The sequence below is a fragment of the Suncus etruscus genome, chromosome 13 (genome assembly GCF_024139225.1).
Source record: "Suncus etruscus isolate mSunEtr1 chromosome 13, mSunEtr1.pri.cur, whole genome shotgun sequence".
NCBI lineage: Eukaryota > Metazoa > Chordata > Mammalia > Eulipotyphla > Soricidae > Suncus > Suncus etruscus.
The window spans coordinates 20,827,501-20,848,801 of NC_064860.1; positions in this window are offsets into that span (position 1 = coordinate 20,827,501).

Consider the following 21,301-nt stretch of genomic DNA (forward strand, 5'->3'; position numbering starts at 1 on the left):
TTTTTTACCTACTTCTACTACTTCTACCTACTTCTACTACTACTATTACTTTTATAGTCAACTTGTAGTTCTCTGCTTTCTTCATCCTCCTACACCCTCTTCATACTACTTCTGAGGAAAAAACACTCTTTCCCAGTATTATTATTATTATTATTTATTTATTTATTTCTCCCTAACCACCAACAATGATATACTTACTATTGGTATCTAGAACACAGTTGCATGCCTGTTAGATGACTTAGGGCTTCTCCATATAGTGTTTAATATATTCATAACAGAAGTTAATATCTGACAGTTGAATAACTAAGTTATCCACTTATATTTGTTCCTAAATTATGAATGTTTTATTGGTGTTTTAGATGAAATCTAAAAATAATTTGTTTGATTTTTTTATGGGTCAAACCTTCAGTTCCCAGAATTCACTCCTGGCCTGTGCTAGCTGATCATTCCTAGAAGGCTCAAGAGACAAGGGGATTAGGGAAAAGAACCTGGGTCAGCCACATGCAAGACAAGTAACCTACCCACTATAATATCACTTAAGCCCCAATCATGAAACATTTTAAATAAAATGTTATCAATTACAAAAGTTTTAAAATACAACTGGAGAATTCAATCGATTGCAATTCAGAAGCAGTGAAGGTAGTACAGGGGTAGGGAACATATGCTCTGCATGTGTCGAGCACTTGTTTGATCATATGTACTACTTAATTCCAAAAATACTGACCAGGAGCTGGAGCGATAGCACAGCAGTAGGCATTTGCCTTGCACGCGGCTGACCAGGACAGACCTGGGTTTGGTTTCTGGCATCTCATTGTCCCTGAACCAGGAGCGATTTTTGAGTGCATAGTCAGAAGCAACCCCTGAGCATCACTGGTTGTGGCCACAAAACAAAAGAAAACAAACAAAAAAAAATCTAATGACCAGTATAGCCCTAGAAACCACTACACAATGTTGCATTTGAACCTGGTGGTCCCTGGCACCACAACGCCTGAACAAAGCCGCCCTACCTGAGAGTGAACCACGGAACCTAGTTGGCCAAGTATTGCTGGCACTGATATTTACATACTTTGAGAACTGTAACAGAAGCCCATAAAAAAAATCAAATGAAATTTTCTCATATTATTTTATGATTCTCCCAGAAGATGCTACCAGAAAGTACATATCTTTAAATTATTTTTCATAAATAAATAGACACATCTATAGAAATATATATGTATTAATTTTAATGAATCATAGAATACATATTGTAAGTTCAATTTTGTTTTGTTTTGGGACCACACGTAGTAGTTCTCAGGGTTTTCTCCTGGCCCTATAGTCATGGATCACTCTTTACACTATATGGAAGCAAGGTTGGCCATATGCAAGACAAGCACCTTACCAGCTGTACTATCACTCTGTCTCTGTAAATTCATTTTTTAAATGAATAATTTTTATGCCTATAAACAGACTTAAGTTTCCTGAAAATAAAATTCCTGAACAAGAGACTGAACAAGTTATATATACATAAAACATTCATGTCTTGACTTTGTAAGCCTTTAACTTTTATTGCTTTGGAGCCACACCCAGTGATACTTGGGGTTACTCCTGGCTCTGCATTCTGGAATCATTACTGGAAGTATTCAGGGTACCATAGAGGAGACTATATAGAAACATAACTGGTATTGAATTTGGGTCATTCAGATAAGAGGGAAGCATCCTACCCACTGTACTATCCCTCCAGCCCCAAGCCTTTTATTATTTTTAACATCAAAATTAAAAAAAGCAATGCAAAGAATGCCCATGCATAATTTTACAGAATTGTATTTAAATTTTCATCATTAGCTTATTTTGAACTTAAGTTTATTCACTTAAAAAAGGCAATGCAATAGGTATGCAAAATATTTTTAAATCATCCTTAGCATAAAAATAGTTTCTAATAAAAAAAAAGCAGGGTAGGAGTAGGAAGACACTAATACCTGTATGTATAGCACTTTCTGCCTCTATAATAAAGGGTAAACAGAATGAGAGTAATTGTGATATTAATAGAATAATAAATTGTGATTTATTAGAATATCATTCTAAATGCTCACTTGAAATAGTAGTATAATAAAATAGAAGCTAAGTTTTTTTTTTTTTATACAATTCTAAGCTGGTATGATTCTCTTAATTCTCAACATGTCAATGACCTGTGTTCCCTTTATTTTGTTGAACTACCAATTTCAAGTCAGATTCCAGCCTCTGAAATTGTGACTAGGTTTAGCTAGTAATTTAGCAAGATGAAATTATATAAAATTAAATGTTGTCATCATCTCTTTAAGATACTGTCCAGGAATCTACATACACCTCATATCTATTCCATTTTAAACATTTTATTACATGAGGACACCCTAAGCTATAGTATAAAAATATTTTATTTACTAACCTGTAGTTACTAATCTGTGGTTAGTAATGTATTTTTTTCTTGCATTAAAAAGATGTGAAAGAGGGGCTGGAGCGGTGGTGCAAGCTGTAAGACTTCTGCCTTGCCCAAACTAGCCTAGGATGGACTGCAGTTCGATCCCCAGTGTCCCATATGGTCCCCCAAGCCAGGAATGATTTCTGAGCACATAGCCAGGAGTAAGCCCTGAACATCACTGGATGTGGCCCAAAAATCAAAATAAATTTTTGAAAGAATATGAGAATAATGTTTCTGTTACACACAAAATTATTATTAATAAAAATCAACTTGAAATGCTAACTGTAATATTTATTGAACAAAGGATAACCTGGACAAATAAACATCGATACATCTTACACTGAATACCCATAAACTATGATTTGGGCAGTATACCTGTCAGTGGAAGGCACACTTTAGACTTCATGCTTGGGTATCACACCTGACCATTCTCGGGGAGAATATATACAGTGCTAATAACCAACTGGGTTCAACTTTGTAAAAGGCAAGTGTGTTACCTTTATACTATCTCTTTGGCTTAAAATTAATGATTTTATAAAGAAAAATATTGCATCAATAAAATCGGAATTTCCAAGTTAGTTTATGCTCTAATCTCATTTCAATTAAAATGTAATACTTCCATATTTTTGCATTATCATCAATTCCAAACTCGTAGAGTTTAATAGAATAAGAACTGGAACCCCATTTTTTTACTCGTCATGTTAAAATTATTTAATTTTGTCTGAAGTTTCTCATCAATAAATAGTGAGTACAATGCCTGATCTGTTTCTTTAGATAAAATGCAAAAAATCTACTGCATAGAAAAAGAAATTTAAAAACAGGAAACATCTTTCAGTTTATGCACATCTCATTTTCATTTTTAGGTCAGGGAATGGCCTTAAAGAATTTTGGGGAAATCACACCTGGGAGCACTCAGGGGTTACACTTGGTTCTGCTTTCAGAAATTACTCCTAGCAGACTCACAGGGCCATATGGAATGCCAGAATTCTAATCCAGGTCCCTTTTATAGTATTTTAAGGAGTACTTCAATAAAGAGAAAATTTTATCGGCATACAACTCATATTAAACCAATCATCAATTTAAAGTATAAAAGTCAATAATTTTTTTAAAGTCAATGACTTTATCCACATTTTATAGTATAAGGACTACAGGTTTGGAAGTTCAAAGTTTGCAAGTTCATAGAAATACAATAGAATTTTGAATTGTTGATCTGGTAACTTGAAACCCTGTGGAACTAATTTATTAATTAATAGTCTTTATAAAAGGGCAGGTACTGCTATTATTACATCAGATAAAATGGAGTTTCAAACATAATAACCAACAAAAGAAAAAGATAGAAATTATACAGTGATAAAGAGATCAACCCAAGAGAAAAACATAACACATTAATATTTATGTACCCAACAGAGCAGTACAAAAATATATAAAGCAAATATTAGCAGATGTAAAGAGAGACGCTGGTAACAAAACAGTACTATTAGGTGACTTTAACATCCCACTTAAAGCAGTAATTTTAAGAAAGAAAATCAAACCGGAAACAATTGCTCTAAAAGAAAAATGAGATGAGATGGAGATAAAATTTACAAAGCATTCCACCCCAAATGACAGAAAAATGCAGTCTGTCTGTCTGTCTGTCTGTCTGTCTGTCTGTCTCTCATGGTGGGTGCTTACATGTCAGTTATCAGGGCTTACTCCTAACTCTGTTCAGGAATCATATTGATTGTGTGATTGTGATCATAGATTGAACTCAAGTCAACAGCATGAAAATAAGTGTTTTACCCACTATATGATAGATTACTCTGGCCCCCAGAATTATACGGTGTTTTCAAGTACATACAAAATAACTTTCTAAAGCCACCATATGTCAGGACAAGAGGCAAATTTACAAAGAACGATACCAGATTAAGCATTAATTTTCTAAATTCAGTGACCTGAAACAAATGAACTGATAAAAGAGTAAAACTAAAAATGTATAGAGAATAAACAACATATTGGTGAACAGCGTTGGGTTAGTGAGAAAATCAGCAGTAAAATAAAATACTAAGAGAAAATTAAAATAAAAACATGATTTATCAGAATTTTCTGAGATAGAACACAGAACTATTCAGAGGTACCGGTGAAGGAATGGGTGTTGGAAGATTGTATGACTAAAACTCAATCACAAACAACTTTTTCATTTTTTTTGTTTATTTTTTGTTTTTGGGTCACACCCGGCAGTGGTCAGGATTTACTCCTGGCTCTGCACTCAGAAAACATTCCTGGTGACCTCAGTGACTTTATGGAATGAACCCCAGTTGAACTACATGCAAAGCAAATTCCCTACACATTGTGCTATCATGTTGGCCCTCAGTCATAACTTAGTAATTGTGTATCTCATAGTCATTCAATTAAAAATAATTAATTTAAAAGAGGCATTTTATAGGAACACAGACTGGACTCAGGAAAGAGTAACTAAATGTAAAATCTAAGATGCTGTCAAAGAAAAAGCTAAATGGCAACCAATTGGAATTATTTAGAATATTATTTAGAATTTAATTATTTAGAATAAAAGGAACATTTTTCATATATCACATATCACATATGGCATTCTAAGTTTGACTAAAAATTGATAAGAGGATTTCCGATCAGACCCATCATGTGTAAAGGAGGTAAAATTCGGGGCCAGAACCAGAGGTGGAGTCTGCCTGGGGGATAGAGGGTAGAGTGCTTTCTAGTATGTAACTTGCAACTGACTAAGGTTTGGTTCTGGGCACCTCATATTGTTCTCTGGGGCCAACTAGAAGTGACCCTGGCAAAGCCAGGAGTAAGCCCTCACTTCTGATGGAAGTCTCCTGCACACCAAAATTAAAAAAATTAAATGAAAACGTTGAAGTGTAGGGTCAGCGAGGTGGCGCTAGAGCTAAGGTGTCTACCTTGCGAGCGCTAGCCAAAGAAGGACAGCGGTTCTATCCCCCGGCGTCCCATATGGTCCCCCCAAGCCAGGGGCAGTTTCTGAGCACTTAGCCAGGAGTAACCCCTGAGCATCAAATGGGTGTGGCCCGTAAAACAAAAAAAATTTTGAAGTGTAATCAAAAGTATATAAAATAACAAATTCCCACAACTAGATGACTTCACTGAGTAATTCTACCAATTTCTTTTTTGTTTTGTTTTTTGGGACACACCCAGTGTTGCTCAGGGCTTACTCCTGGCTCTGCACTCAAAATTTTCTCCTAGCTTGAAGAACCATATGGGAACCGAGAATCAAACCCAGGTCCATCCTGTGTCAAAGGTGTGCAAGGCAAATGCCCTACCACTGTCCTATTGCTCAGGCCCCATCACCAAATTTTCTAAAAAGAATTAATACCTAATCCCCACTTTTCAAAAATTGAAAAGAGAAAATTTCCAAATAAATACTGAGTCTACATTATACTAAATGCTAAATTTGATAAAGATTTCATAAAAAGTAAAAGTATGTACCAATTTTTCTACAAATGCAAAAATCATTTAAAAAGTCCAGCAGGGGCTAGAAGATAATATGGTTATTAGGAAAGATGCTAAGTATATATAAAACTAGTATTTTATTCTCAACACCACACAGTTCTCAGAGATTAGCTGACTGAAGCCCCTTCTATGTATTAACGGGTGTGTCCTGGAGATCTCCATCACCCCTGAATGGAACCTAATATCCAGCCACTACTAAGTTCAAATGGTATCACCTCCTTTGGGCCTAGAATTGACCCTTTGACACGGAATCATCAAGAATCACCAGGAGATGGGGTTTATGGTAGAAATAGGCTCTAGAGAACCACTGGGAGGCAAAAACAAAACAAAACAAAAAAACAACAATTTGCAAACCAAAATCAACAATATATTCAAAGAACCACACTCCATGAACAAGTATATTTATTCAAAGTATATTTACGATGAAAGAACAGTTCAACATACAAAAATAAGTGCATAGTACAAAAGATTGTCAAAGTTTAAAAATCATTTCATCTGAAAAATGTAAACATCTGATTCATTATTTCTGTATAATAAAAACAAAGTATCAGCTGAGATTAAATCAGCATATTTCAGCATAATAATGATCATATTTGTTAAGACTATTATTAGGCTAGAGAGATAAGGTTGTTATGGTGGACACTGTGTTTGTCTTGAACGCACTGCCAACCAAAGTTCAATCTCCAGTATCCCATATGGTCCCCTGACCCAGTCAGGAGTGATTTCTGAGGGCATATCCAGGACAGGAGTATCCCCCAAGAGCTGCTGGGTGTGGCCTCCTCAAAACAAAACAGACAACAATATATATCACATCATATTCTATAATGAAAAACAGTAAGTTTTCCTGTAAGATAAAAAACAGAACAAAAGTTTCTGTTCTCACCATTAATTTTCGATAGTTTTGGAAATCCTAGTTAGAGCAACTTGGCTACAAAAATGATAAGAATACATCTTATGTTATTTAGAAAGATAATTATCATTATTTCAGATGACATAATATTCATGAAAACTCAAATTTCAGTAACAAACAAAAATTGTTTTTAAGGTTTTCACTGAGGTATTAAGCTGTAGTTCACAAAATCAATATACATATACAAATGCAGGTTGCATTCTACATGTCAATTAAAAACTAGTGAAAATATAAATTGACATAAAAATTTTATTTACAAGTGTACCAAAATGAATTATAGAATCAAATAATTAAACCATAGAATCAAGTTAACCAAAGAAGTAAAAAAAGACATATACACTTAAGAAATGCCCATATAATTTAGAAAATGCATATAACATAAACTAAGATAAATAATTGCTGTGTTCTTGTCTAAAGGAAGCTATTAGTAGGTACGTTTTAGGGAAGTAAAAAGTTATATCTAGTTTTTTGAATGTGTAGGCACTGATATCCCTAGCACCCAGTTATTCAATTGTCAAATTAATTACCTGACTATTTTCAGGGAATAATTTATAATGCTGCTTAAAAGTATCACTTGGATATGGTTAGGAACCTTGATACAATTTCACTGCTGCCAGTTAGGTGTTTTGGAACCAGAGAGATTTCACAATGGATAGGGCATTTGCTTTGCATGCAGCATCCCATAGGGGCCCCTGAACCTGCCAGGAGTGACATCAGAGCTCAGAGCAGGTCTAAACCCTAAGCACCACAGGGTGTGGCCAAAAAATAAAAACAAAACCTGGATTCAAATCTCCAGTGAGCTTTTTGACCAAACTCAGAAGTATTTTTCCTTTCCTTTTAATTCTGCAACTTAGCTTTATTTTAACTTTAATTTTTAAACACATAGATAATATTAATAACTGCCTTCCTATACATATTAAATGATAAATAATGAGTAAGCCCCCAAATAGTGCTTGACTCTGCTACCTGCAATTATTATTTCAAAACATTTATTTTTCTAATATCACAAACAAATTCACATGTATTGTCATCAAATTTTCCAACCAAAAGGTAGACAGAGACAAAATTTTCTTTACACAACAAAATGTAATTTACTGACTTCATTATTACAAAAGATTATTTGTCATAGGAAGGGTAAAGAATAATTTTTCATATTTCCTTATTCAAAGTCTTGTCTATTGAGCAGGCAGCACAAAGGAAAGGCTCAGAAGGTTCTAGAAAACAGGAATTCAATCAATATACATAAAACTTGTTTTATCAAGTACAACTGCATATTTAATAAATCTAATCAAATGCAACCACAGTAAATTGTATTGCATTTGTCGGTAGACATGCACACACCTGCTTAACAAAGGGAATGAAATATCTTGTATCTAGGAAACCACTGCTCTTAATCAACTTCAACAATATTATATCATTGAATTTTCTCCTATCCATATCCAGATAAAAAAGTAATTGCAAGATAGAATATGATGCCAGTCAGTATTTTATTTTGAATGGTCTTTATCACAATCTTTGCTTTCATAGAGTTGGCTAAATGTAGAGCTTTTTTAAAGTATGCTTAAATATCATTCCGGAACCATTGTTGTTGAAATAAGCTAAGTAATGCCTATTATGTCCAAAAGAAAAGAGAGCCTATTACAAAGTAGAATAAAATTCATATTTATTTCTATGTTCCTTGTGTTGACGAATGTAATTTGTTGCTTTTATTTCAGACTAACAGAGTTTAGGCATCAGCAATGATTTCCTCGCTAGTGAAACTTCCTTCATGCTCACTACAGTCCTAATTTTTGTCAATTTTAATATGCTTGGTAAACTCATCTAAAACACCAAGTTAAAAAAAACTTTTCTATACAGCAATGTTTATTTAACAAGATAGCATCTTAACAGAATACATGATACTATGTATGATATTATTTTACTGTTTTATATTTCACCCAATTTCATGTTTTAAATTTACATGGTAAGATAAAATTCTTTATTATTAGAACTACAGATAATGAGTACTAATTAAAAGAAAACCTTTATGAATAAAGGTGATAAAAATGGTTTAACTCTTGATGAATTAAACAAGCTATTAAATAAACTATTGATATTTAAAAATATTGAGAAAGAATATACTACTCAACTCAAGACTAAAATGTACAAATGATTATTATAAACAGAATATAAGTGCAAAATATCCTAAAATATCTAAATAGTACTTTATTCATTTATGACACATATGTTTTGTATTAGTAATCATAATTACCAATAGGCAAAATTAAAATTTACCTTTAGATCTAACAATAGGGACTTTATAGTATAATGAAATATTTGGAACCACTCAACAATGTACTCTGTTTAGAAATTTGATTGACTTAAAGCAATGTTCAAAACATAAAGTGAAAAAAGTAGCAAAGCTACAGAATTTTACTGTCATTGTGGGTAGAAATTTTTAGCTTGGTTGTTTGTTTTGGTTTTGGTTTTGGGCCCACACCCAGCAGTGCTCAGGGGTTACTCTTGGCTCTGCTCCCACAAATCGCTTCTAGCTTGGGGATCATATGGGATGCCGACTATCAAACCTGAACACTGGTGGGCCGCGTGTAAGGCAAACACCCTACCGCTGTGCCATCACTCCGGCCCTAATGGGCAGCATTTTGATGTCTATTATATCGGAGATGGCTTGCTATGACAATCTTTTTCTGAGGCCTACAGTTTCTGATGAAATATTTTGCTATAAGAAAACTTTTTCTCCCTAGATAGTTAAAAATCCTAGGAAATTTAGATTTTAAAAATGACTTAAGGAATTTTGTTATTATATAATAAATTGAACATAGAGCCAGGAGTAACCCCTGAGTGCCACAGGTTGTGGCCCCAAAACCAAAAACAAACAAACAAACAAACAAAATAAAGGCGAAAACAATAAGAAGAGTTTAGAAATGCAAAGATTGGGCCAGAGTGATATAGTGGCTGCTTGACTGAGTTAAATCTCTAGCATCCCATAAGGTTTCCCACATCCAACAAAGAGTTACACTGAGCACAGCTGAGCATGGTCAAAACAAAAAAGAACTGGGTCCAGAGCGATAGCACAAGAGTAGGGCTGTTTGCCTTGCACGCAGCCGATCCAGGACGGATCTTGGTTCAATCCCCAGGTCCCATATGGTTCTCCGAGCCAGGAGCGATTTCTGAACACATAGCCAGGAGTAACCCCTGAGCACCACAAGGTGTGACCCAAAAAGCAAAACGAAAAAAAACAAAAACAAAAACAAAAACAAAAACAAAACAAAACAAAGCAAAGAAAAACAAAAACAAAACAGAACAGAACAAAACAAAACAGTAAAACGAACACATAAAAAACAAAACCAGAAAATTAAGGATGTGAGTGTTTTTAAAGTTTTGTTTTAAGAAAACTGGAGAAATAATTTCCCCCTAAAATTTATAGTTCCTGAATCTCTTAGATATGATCATAGGCTTCCATTGCCTTACCATGAGTCAAGAAGGTAGAAACAAAATAAATCAGTGAGGTAACTCAAAGGGCTAACAGAAAGTCTTGTATGAAAGAAGCCTGTGTTCAGTTCCCTGCAGCATACAGTAGCCCAGACCACTACCACATATGGTCCAACTCTCACATCTCCCACCCCACCCCACCAACAGAAGTACCATCACATCCTTAAGAAAAGAGACAGAACTAAACTAATCTGTTTCCAGAAAATAAAAGGTCCTACTGTCAACTTTCTGTAATCACATAATAAGCCAGAGGATCTTTGTAGCCACTGGTCTGTGAAGATGCTATCTTCATACCTAGACTTGTTCATGGGACTGTCTGCATTTGATTAAACATAAAGAAAAAAATAGGGGTCTGAGAGATAGGACAGTGATTAAGGACTCTATTAAAAATTCTAAGAAAAGCCAGGAGGAAGCAATCCCTGAGCTCAGCCAGGTGCACCACTCACTCCCAAAATGGCACAAACAAACAAAAAAGATAATGTGGGAGGGAGGAGTAGTACATTTAGGACTTTAGTAAAATTAGTCGGAATGGTAAAAATTTCAGTTGTTTATGCTTGTTTTTGACTAAATATTTCTATCAGTTCATGTTCCAATAAAAAAATACCTCAGACTGGGTGGCTTAAACCACTGACACCTCCACAGCCATGTTGGCACCAGCTACCATGGAGGGAAATAAATAGCATATGTATGTTTTATATATAGTATATGCCATAATTCCAGGGTAACTGATGCCAAAGTATTCATCTTTATAAAGATATTAAAATGTTAAGTTGCTCATAAAATGAATACATGATTAAAATGCTCATGAGGGAAAAATGATCAATGTATATGGTATAGATTTTAGCTTCATTATGACTTAAGGAATCATTGCAAAATTTTCCAAATTATTAACATTTATAATGAATTTAAAATCAAGATGAATGAAAAACATGCTCATTTTGTATTTTACACAAAAATCTGATATTAACATGAACATAGATATATTTTCCAGTTTCTAACATTTATACCTATCACTTTTTTTTTCAGGAGGACTTCCATTTATATATCTGAAAGAGTTACATATAACTCTTCCATAAGTATGGATATGAAGTTTTCCTTCTTAGAAAGTGTTTTTCCCATTAAAAAAACAAACCAAAAAACAGATGCACCATTGTCTGTTTCACAGTCAGAGCCAATCTGAAATGGCTGATGCTAGCTCAGGGAAGCCATAAAGAGATCAAATGACTTCTGGGCCAATGGAAAACCCTACTGTCTAAATGCTTTTCGGGCCAATTTGAAGAAGTAATTAGACTTACTGGAAGCTTGTGTGAATAATGCTGCAAGTACAATTATGAACAATCCAGACATATTGCTTTCAATAGAGAAGATTCTATCAACTGATTCTAATGAGTTATATACAAAAAACAAGACCTTGTGTGTGTGTGCACTTGTATACTCATAAATAAATATTTAATTATATTTGATATTTTATGACTCAAATAACATAAAGAATCTATCCTAGGACTAATATAATATTTCATAAATGTAATATGTAAATTATGTAAGAGTAGGTAAATGATGGCAACATCATATTAAAGAACTGTGCTTTATTTCTACAATGAGTTGTCATAAGATTTAAACAAAAAAGCTATTAACTAGCCACAGAAACACATCATGTTTTTTCAGGACTTTAGCTTTCAGCTTTTCTGGTTCTAAATGTAGAAAAATGACTATAAATCTAATTTACAAATACTAAGAACTGAAAAATCAATAAACACATGGCAATGGCAAGCCATTGTAATGCGATTAGGGGATGTGGAGTGGATGCCTCTGAAGTGCCTATAAATGAATGCGACTTCAGTAGCGCTGCCAAATGAGTTCAGTGTCCCGCAAATGAACTGAAAACAGTGCCTGGAAAATTGTGTCTGCAGTGCCATGCAAGATGACTGCCATGCAGTGCCTGGCTGAAAACCTCCTGACAAATCTATACAGTGAGATACTGTATTTAAGTCTCATCTCATTCTAATGAAAAATGTGTCCAGAACGTGTTCCTGTCACCCGATTTAGCATTCAACATGACTAAAAAAGATTCAGAGTGTGGTTTATTCAAGACCGTGATTGAAGATAATTCTGACGATATTGAACATACTGATTATAAAGCAAATAATGATGCAAACAAAAACAACTAGGAATCCAAATTTGGCTTCCATTTATTTCAAACAAGAAATTATGTCAGTTGCTCACAGTGAAAGCCACAAGAAAGCTGAAGTGCTTTCTTTACTTTTTTTCTACAACAATCTTAGTTAACTATGATATTGTAGGTCCAAAAATATATATGATTTTTGATATCTGCTTATAAACTATTTTATGTTGATTATGTGTCTAAAAAGAAAACTATTTTAAATTGTAATTATCTTAATTATCATCCTAATTCTGTGACATAGAAATACTAGTCCAAAAGTAGTTGACAAATCAAAGATACATAGAAGTAAAGGAATTAGCTAGTTATAGAACTGAGTAAAGTAAAGTCTGCTTTACAGACAAGATTTGAATGTTGGTCTGTATGTAGAAATAAGTGTGTATACAATGAGGTTCATCACAGAATATTTTATAATTTTTTTAGTATCAAAGGTCCACTCACAGATTTCTATGTAAGCCTATTAATTCCATTGTAAAAAGATTTTGTTGTTATTTTGGTGGTGATATTTGTCTGCCACTCTAAAATACAGTGATTTAGGCATACTAGATTAAATTTATAATGTTGGATATAACCTTATTATTATGTAGTTTTTTTTATTTCACTCTACAAAGGTATAGTCACCTTTGCAACTATCTGAAGGTATGTCAACTTTCATTTTGCTTTTAGATAAGGTAACCTTAGAGGCAAAAAGTCCAAATTGCTCTTTTGACATTTTTTAATACTCACTAAAGTCATTGATCAAATACTTTTAAGTATATAAATTTTTATTAATACAAATTAATTGGTGAGTAAATAGCTACATAAGTTTTTGTTAACAGAATTAGTCCTGCACACGTTGTGCGATATCACTGAAATGTCTGTCTTCCTGAATCTCTGTATTCCTGTCATTAAACTTCAATACTAAACTTTTTCTTTTTATTCCTACTTCATCCAGAAAGATGAGAGATGCTAAATTTTTAAATGAATACCCCTTCCTAGCACTACAATAGTTAATTGAATATTTCCATTTTATAAAATATCTTTGAATGCAATGATAGCAAATACTTTGTTGAATATTCATTAACTATTCTTTTCTCATCAGGCATATAAATTCTCAGAAATGCAATACATATATACCTTAAACTTTGACATAAATACTCATATTTCTGAAATAAAGGAGTTTTTCTTCTCTAAGCACTCTCTCAAATCATATATAATAAGAATCATTGGCAACATTGCAGCTATGAGAAGGACAGAGAGAACATCAAGAAATCCAAATGAATTCAAACCCATTAAATGTAATGGTGTGGTAAATCTCAGTATACCATCTGCTGTAGAACACTGATACACTATTGGAATTCCACATCTTATTTACATAACAGATAAGGATGTGCTAGGAGATTTATATGGTAAATAAATACCCAGAGACAAAACTAAGTTTTTCCTCTATTCACATCTGGGGACATGAATATTTGTATACAATTTCATCTATTTCTAGTTAGTTTTTCTATGGTAAAAATTAAAATGTCACCTTATCCAAATGTTTTTAGAAATACTGTCAGCAAAAAATTAATAATCAGTAAAAGAAACAGTGAGTTCATATAGAAGGCTGTGTAAAATGGGAAACTTATTTTCACAAATTTTCTACTTTTTACTGACATCTCTATTTAAGAAACAGTATTATTATAAGCTATAATGTATGCCTATAACATGTGACCTCATATTTAAGAAATAATTGGAGGCAATTCTGTTTTAGGGAAATGGAATCTGAATTGACTTTTAAAAAATCTTTAAGAATTAGGCGGGGAACAGGGATGGTGGGAGGACAACATTGGTGGTGTAAATGCCCTAATTTAATGTCACTATGTACCTGAAATACTACTGTGAATGACTTGTAATTCACTTTGGTCAAAATAAAAATTATTAATAAAAAATAGAAGATAATAAAAAAGAATTAGGCTAGAAGTTAATTTTATTTCTATTAAGAGAACTTAATAATTTAAACTGCTTTGAACTATACTTAAGGAAAGTCTGAAAGACAAAACTGAGCTCTTAAATAAATTAGAATAAAATTTAAGTGGAATAGCCTCTTGTGAAATTCAAATTTAATTTTCTTTCTTCTTTTGCTTTCACTTAAAAATTTCTTTTAATCACTAATCTTGTAGAGGTTTACAAGAAAATATCTTACATATAAGGTCACATATAACTGTTAATTTTCTATAATTGAAATTCTACAGAAAGTTATTTTATGAGCAAAAAATAGCACATAAAATATATTTTTATATTTTCTATTTTAAGTAAAAAGAAAAGAAGTTGCTATTTGTCAAGATTTTAGCCCAGATTTCATTGAGATACCCAGTTTCTTCTGGGTCCTCTTCTGTAACATGCCTCACTAGGGATATTGAATAATTAAACACTTTTGCATATACATTAGGCAACCAGGTTTTAATGAAACACAGCTCTCTTCTTTTCAACTGCACTTACAAAACCTCCACAAGTTGAAGAGTGTTGCTGTTGACAATGGCAGTCCACCAAGTGGAAAATTATGCAAAGAAAATTGAGAAAGTAGGAAAAATGCCAGTCCTGGTGCCTTAGGGAAGGTGGAGAATATGAAAGTAAATACAGTACAGAGTATTTTGGTTATTGCTGTTGGCACTCATCTTGATTATGTAATTGACTTTGTAAATTGATATATTACATGTTTATTACTTATTATCAAATCACAGGAATAGGAAACAATTTTGTTCTTGAAAGAATGATGGCCCATTACACAAGACCCATCAAGAATGTATTTGGCTATGTAATTGACCATGGTGGCAAATTAAGCTAATTTCAGCATAGGCTTTGTAAAGCAGTATTTATCTGTGATTTCCAATACTTAGAGCCAACTTTTTATGATATTCACATATTTCACATGCACAAACCCATTTCTTTTTCCATACAATTAGCATTTTGCTATCAGGGACAATTAAACATTATGTAAGTAGAATCTGGATTCACATTTTCAATATTCTGAATCCATGCTGTTCTACTGATGTAACATTTGTTAACTTTTAAGAATTAATACAACTTCATCCTTTAATACATATTTAAAAACATTGGTTATTAATTACAAGTATGTTGATGATTCTCACAATAATTACAAACTACCTACTGTTTGCTGGCATGGTGTACAATATACAGTGACACAAAGCCCAAGAGGATATAGTCTTCTCATATGACACCTACTTTAATTTACTTAATTTATATACATACATAGATATGTACATATATATAAATATATAAAGTTCAATGGTCGACCCTCTACACACATCAAAACTAAGAATGTTAGTCCTGAAATCTATGACTGTGAAATATTTAATGAAGGGTGATTGTAGAATGGATATCCATGAAATAATACTGAGTAGAGTATGCCTTAATATGGGGGAATTGTCCTTTTAGAAGAAATATGCATCTTAAAAGAGAGTATTGAGTAGGCACATGAAAAGATGTACAATTATGCTAAGTGAAATATATTAGACATAATAAGAGTAATGCTATATGTTCTCTCATATTATAGCTAAAATAATCAACTCATTGAAACAGTAGAGACTAGTGATTGTTAGGAACTCAAAGAGCGGGAAATGGAATAAGCGATCAACAAAGGGTTGAAAGTTACAATTATGTATGATACATAGATTCTGCTAATAAAGCATCAACTCACAGAATTGAGAAACATATAACAGAATCCAAAGGATAAAGTAAAGAAGAATTGTAGAAATGGACACAATGGTCTTTTGGTAGTGTTCTAAAACTTTGGTGATTGTGGTGAATTTATATATAGAGAGAAGTGTATTACACACATACAATTCAAATAATCAAAGAAAGAGAGAGAATTCTGGAGTTGATAGAAATATAAATGACAGTGGTGTTGGCTTCAATCCTTTCAAATACATTGAGTGTTATAGGTTAAATACAGCTCCTTACAGATCATATAGGGGAGTGGAAGAAAACCATGGAGTTTTGGCAGAGAGACACTAACACTGATGATGAATTTGAAAAGGGACATCATGACCTTTTTATTAAAGACTTTGTAAACCATGGTGATTAAATATCCATCTCTCTGTCTGTCTATCTATCTATCTATCATCAATCTATATCTATCATCTTTCTCATCTATCTATCTATCATCTATCATCTATCTATCTATCTATCTATCTATCTATCTATCTATTCATCTAACTAATATATCTACCTCCCTACTTACCTACCTATCGCCCTACCTATCTAGATACCTATATTATCTAAGCTATTATTTAATCTATCTTACCTAATCAATCTATATATCTAATCTACCTACCTACATCTATCTATCTATCTATCTGTCTGCCTGTGTCTGTCTGTCTATCTATCTATCTATCTATCTATCTATCTATCTATCTATCTATCTATCTATCTATCTATCTATCTATCATCTATGGGGGTGAACCGCACCTGGCAGTGCTTAGAGGTTACTCCTGACTCTGTACTCAGGAATCACTTCTGATGGGCTCAGTGGAACTTATGGGATACTGGGAGTTGGCCAGGTGAAAGGCAAGCATCTACCCACTGTGTATGCTTCCTTCCTTCCTTCCTTCTTTCCTTCCTTCCTTCCTCCCTCCCTTCCTTCCTTTCTTCCTTCCTCCTCCCTTCCTTCCTTCCTTTCTTCCCTTTCTTCCTTCCTTCCCTTTCTTCCTTCCTTCCCTTCCTTCCTTCCTTTCTTCCCTTTCTTCCTTCCTTCCCTTTCTTCCTTCCTTCCCTTTCTTCCTTCCTTCCTTCCTTCCCTCCTTCCTTCCCTTCCTTCCTTCCCTCTTTCCTTCCCTCTTTCCTTCCTTCCTTCCTTCCTTTTTTCCTTCCTTCCTTCCTTCCTTCCTTCCTTCCTTTCTTCCTTCCTTCCTTCCTTCCTTCCTTCCTTCCTTCTTTCCTTCCTTCCTTCCTTCCTTCCTTCCTTCCTTCCTTCCTTCCTTCCTTCCTTCCTTCCTTTTCTTTCTTTCCCTTTTCTTTCTAACCCGAGAAATAAATTCTCACGAAAAAGGACGAGTCGAACTGATTATCACCAATTCAGGAAACTCTTGAAAATACCTGAAATTGGAAAGAAGATCATAGAGAATAGAGAATTTAGAATAAGACAGACTAAACAATTCTTCATCATATTTTTAGACATGGTACCATGAGAAAATTAATTTCTGTTGTTTGTAAATAGCAAAGAATGAAAAAAATTAGCTGACTAATTTTCATTCTGTTGATCATTTACAAAACATGTCCCGTTTGCCCCTTCTCCTCTCAAACCTAGGGTAAGGAATCTAGTAAGGTCATATATTTTATGGATTAATAACCCTGAGAGAGGCTGTTATATTTTCTAGGAATGGAAGATTTGGGATCACTCCCTGTTCACCCATATGGCTAAATAATTTGACAACACTCTTGCCATTCACTGATTTTTATTTTTGGTAAGTTCTGTAAAGAAAACTATAATTTGGGGTGTGAGGGGTAAGGCATTCCCCTGTAAATTTTAGTGACTGTTGGTAGTGATGTTCTCTGGATCATCCTCTTATGGAAAATAGCTGGGGACTTTTCAAAATATAGCATAGTATCCAAAAGGCCCAACAATTCCAATTTTAACATCTATCTCTAAAACAGAAAAACATTAACCTATAAAACATTGTATGCTCACTTCTGTTCACTGCAGTACAATTACAATGGCTAGGAGATAGAAACAACCCAAATATAATGGTAGATGAGTTGATAAAGAAGTCATAGCATATACAATGGAAAATTATGTAGTCACAATAAAAAAATAAATCTTTCAGTTTACTGTATTTTGGATGAGGCTGGTGAGCACCATGTCAATATAAATAAGCCAGAAGGAGAACAAATACCAGATGATTTCACTCATCTGTAGTATATAGGGATACAAACAAGGAAATAGCACCAGATGAAAAACTCTTGGTTTTGTGGTACAAAACTGAGAATACCAAAGAAGGGAAGAAGTTGAGTGAATTTTTGCAGTGGACAGGAAGTAAACATTTGTAGAAAATCTTGGGTATGTTAGGGGCTAAGTGAAGTTAATTGCATACAATAAAATTATAAAGATTAATACTACATAAATATTTCATCTAAAATATAATAATTTAGTTTTAAAACATTAAACATAAAGTGACTTCTTTCAAAAAATAAATAAAGGAAAAAAATGACACCAAATTTGAGGAAATGTTTTTCTACCTCAGGTTCTCAGGAGCAGGACTGAATTGATGATACTATTCATCTGTTCAATAACTTACTAAATTTATTGATGTTTATCTAAAGAAAATAGTTAACTTGAATCATCTATTTCCTGGAATAGGATCATTATTAACTATGAAAACTTTTTATTTTATTTTTATGTAATTGGTTTTCTTCAATGTATCCACCCCAATTATTGTCACAATAGGCACCCACTCTTAATATTGCTGGTAATTGCTCTTGTATTTGAAGGTAGTTTTGATAAAAATTCTACTGTATCTGCATTATTGTAATTGAACAAAAACTTTATTTGCTATAGATTTATTGTAGTCATTGTTGCCTAAGCCTTCAACATTTGATTTTAAGGTTTATCATGCTGAAAAAAAAAAGCCTCAACTCAAATTAAGAGACAATTCTCAAAGTTAAATACTTGTAGTCTGTGATGAAACACCAACAAAAAAATCTTAATTTTCTTCATTTAAAACTTAATAATGTATCTAAAGTTCTGATTGATAGTAATGAACATTTGCACATAATCAAGAGGTAGGAAATGCAAACACGTTGGTCATGCACATTAAAGGGAGACAGCTTCGGTGTGATTATTCAAATCCAATATTTGGCTCTGCTTTTTGGAATGAGGTGCCTGCCAACTGTCAAATTTTAAGCTCAACAAGGTTGAGGAAGGAGAGAAACTGAAACTGGAAAAGAGGGATTCGTTTTGCCTCCTTCCCTATTTTTGTCATGAAGCATCACTGTCTTCTATCTAACATTTGCTCCAATCCCACCATCTGGACAATGTAGGAGATTAAAAATCCAGTTCAATTAGTGTATTTCTGTCATTGATTGAAAAAAATTAAGCGATTCTCTATTTCTTCCTTTATTTTATCCTTTACTAACTGGATTACAAAGTTATTGACGATTCAGTTTCAAGTGTACAATGTTCCAACATAAATCCCTTCTCTACATCAGTATCCCTAATTTACTTCTATTCCTCACCCTGACAGTATATCAGGCACTTTTATCTTTTCTTTTTCTTATGGCTTTCTATGGTTTTCCTATGGTTTCCTGTATTTTACTGAGATACTTGATCAAAATGTCCAGAAACAATTGCTAGCAGTAATGTGGCATAAGAGGAAACTTCATTCACTGTTGATGTAAATGCAAATGGCTCTAGCCTCTATGGAAATCAGTATAAGGATTTCTCATAAACCACCACAGATTCAGCAATTCCACTCTAGGATATCTACTTTAAGATCATAAAAATATGGGTTAGAAAGAGAGTTTATTGGCTGAGCACATGATTTGCACATGGGAGGCCTTGATTCAATCCCTGGTCCTCATGGTCCCCTGAGCATCTCTGCGAATAATCCCCAAGCATAGAACTGGGGTGACCCTAAGCACAGCTGATGTGCTCTCATTCCCCTCTAAAGGAAGACACAATATTTATTTCAGATGTTCATTTGTGCACTACAGAGTTTCTTAAAATAGCCAAGATATAAAAGCAACTTGAGGTAAAGATGGCATCCCAAATGTTTCCCCAAGCCTGTCAGAGTGATTTCTGGAGTACAGAGCCAAGAGTAACCCCTGAGTACCACTCGCTGTCACTCCATAATAAAAGCAAAAAAGAAAACAAAAGATGAATGGGCAAAGAAGACATGGTACATATGCACAATGGAATATTACTCAGCTATGAGATAAAATCTTGCATCTACTATATACATGAACCTAGATAAAGTCATATTGAACTAAGTCAGAAGGTACAAGACAAATAAACAAAAATTTCACTCATTCATAAGTGGCACATAAATACAAGACTAGACCAATGTCCAATCACATCCAATTTTGTTGTTAACATTAGCAGTACAAATCTGCATTAAAAAAAATTTTTTTTTAGTCCTCTGCTTTTTCATGGCCTCTCCTGACTAACATATCCCATTATTCATGCCCTTTTTATAATTTATCTATAACCTTTATTTATGCTGGCCCTGTGCTTGCTTTCGCCAAGAGAATGTGGAGGAAGTGATGCTTTACATCTCTAAATTCAGGAAACAAAGTGGCCAAGTTTTTCTTTTTCTCTATGATAGATGCCAGTTATGATCTAAGAAGCCTCCTACCCTGTGATTCTCTCACTGTGATATGACTAACCTTGCCAGGTGGAAGGGTGACATGAAACAGAAATAAGATCCTAGGCCAACAGCTCTAGCTGAGTTCCCAGATGAGAAAGAGGACCAGCCTGACAGACATGAAAGTGAGGTCATTTTTGAAATACATCTTGTTTTCCAATGAGATTTTTTGGGGTGAAACTACATAATCAAAAGTAGTATTTTCTCATTAAACTTTGCCTAACTTGATTATTTATTTTGCTCTACTTTTATTAAAGGTAAACAATATATGTGTATATATATTCACATATGAACACTTAAACAACACTGAACTACAGATAAATTGAAATCATTCATATCCTGGCCACAACAACTATTTCTTTTCCAAGTTAATCTTAAGCAAAGAAAAAGATTGGTGCATATGATCTTTCCAAATGATTTGATGCATAGATATGTATTCATATAAGTTCATACAAATATGTCTGTAG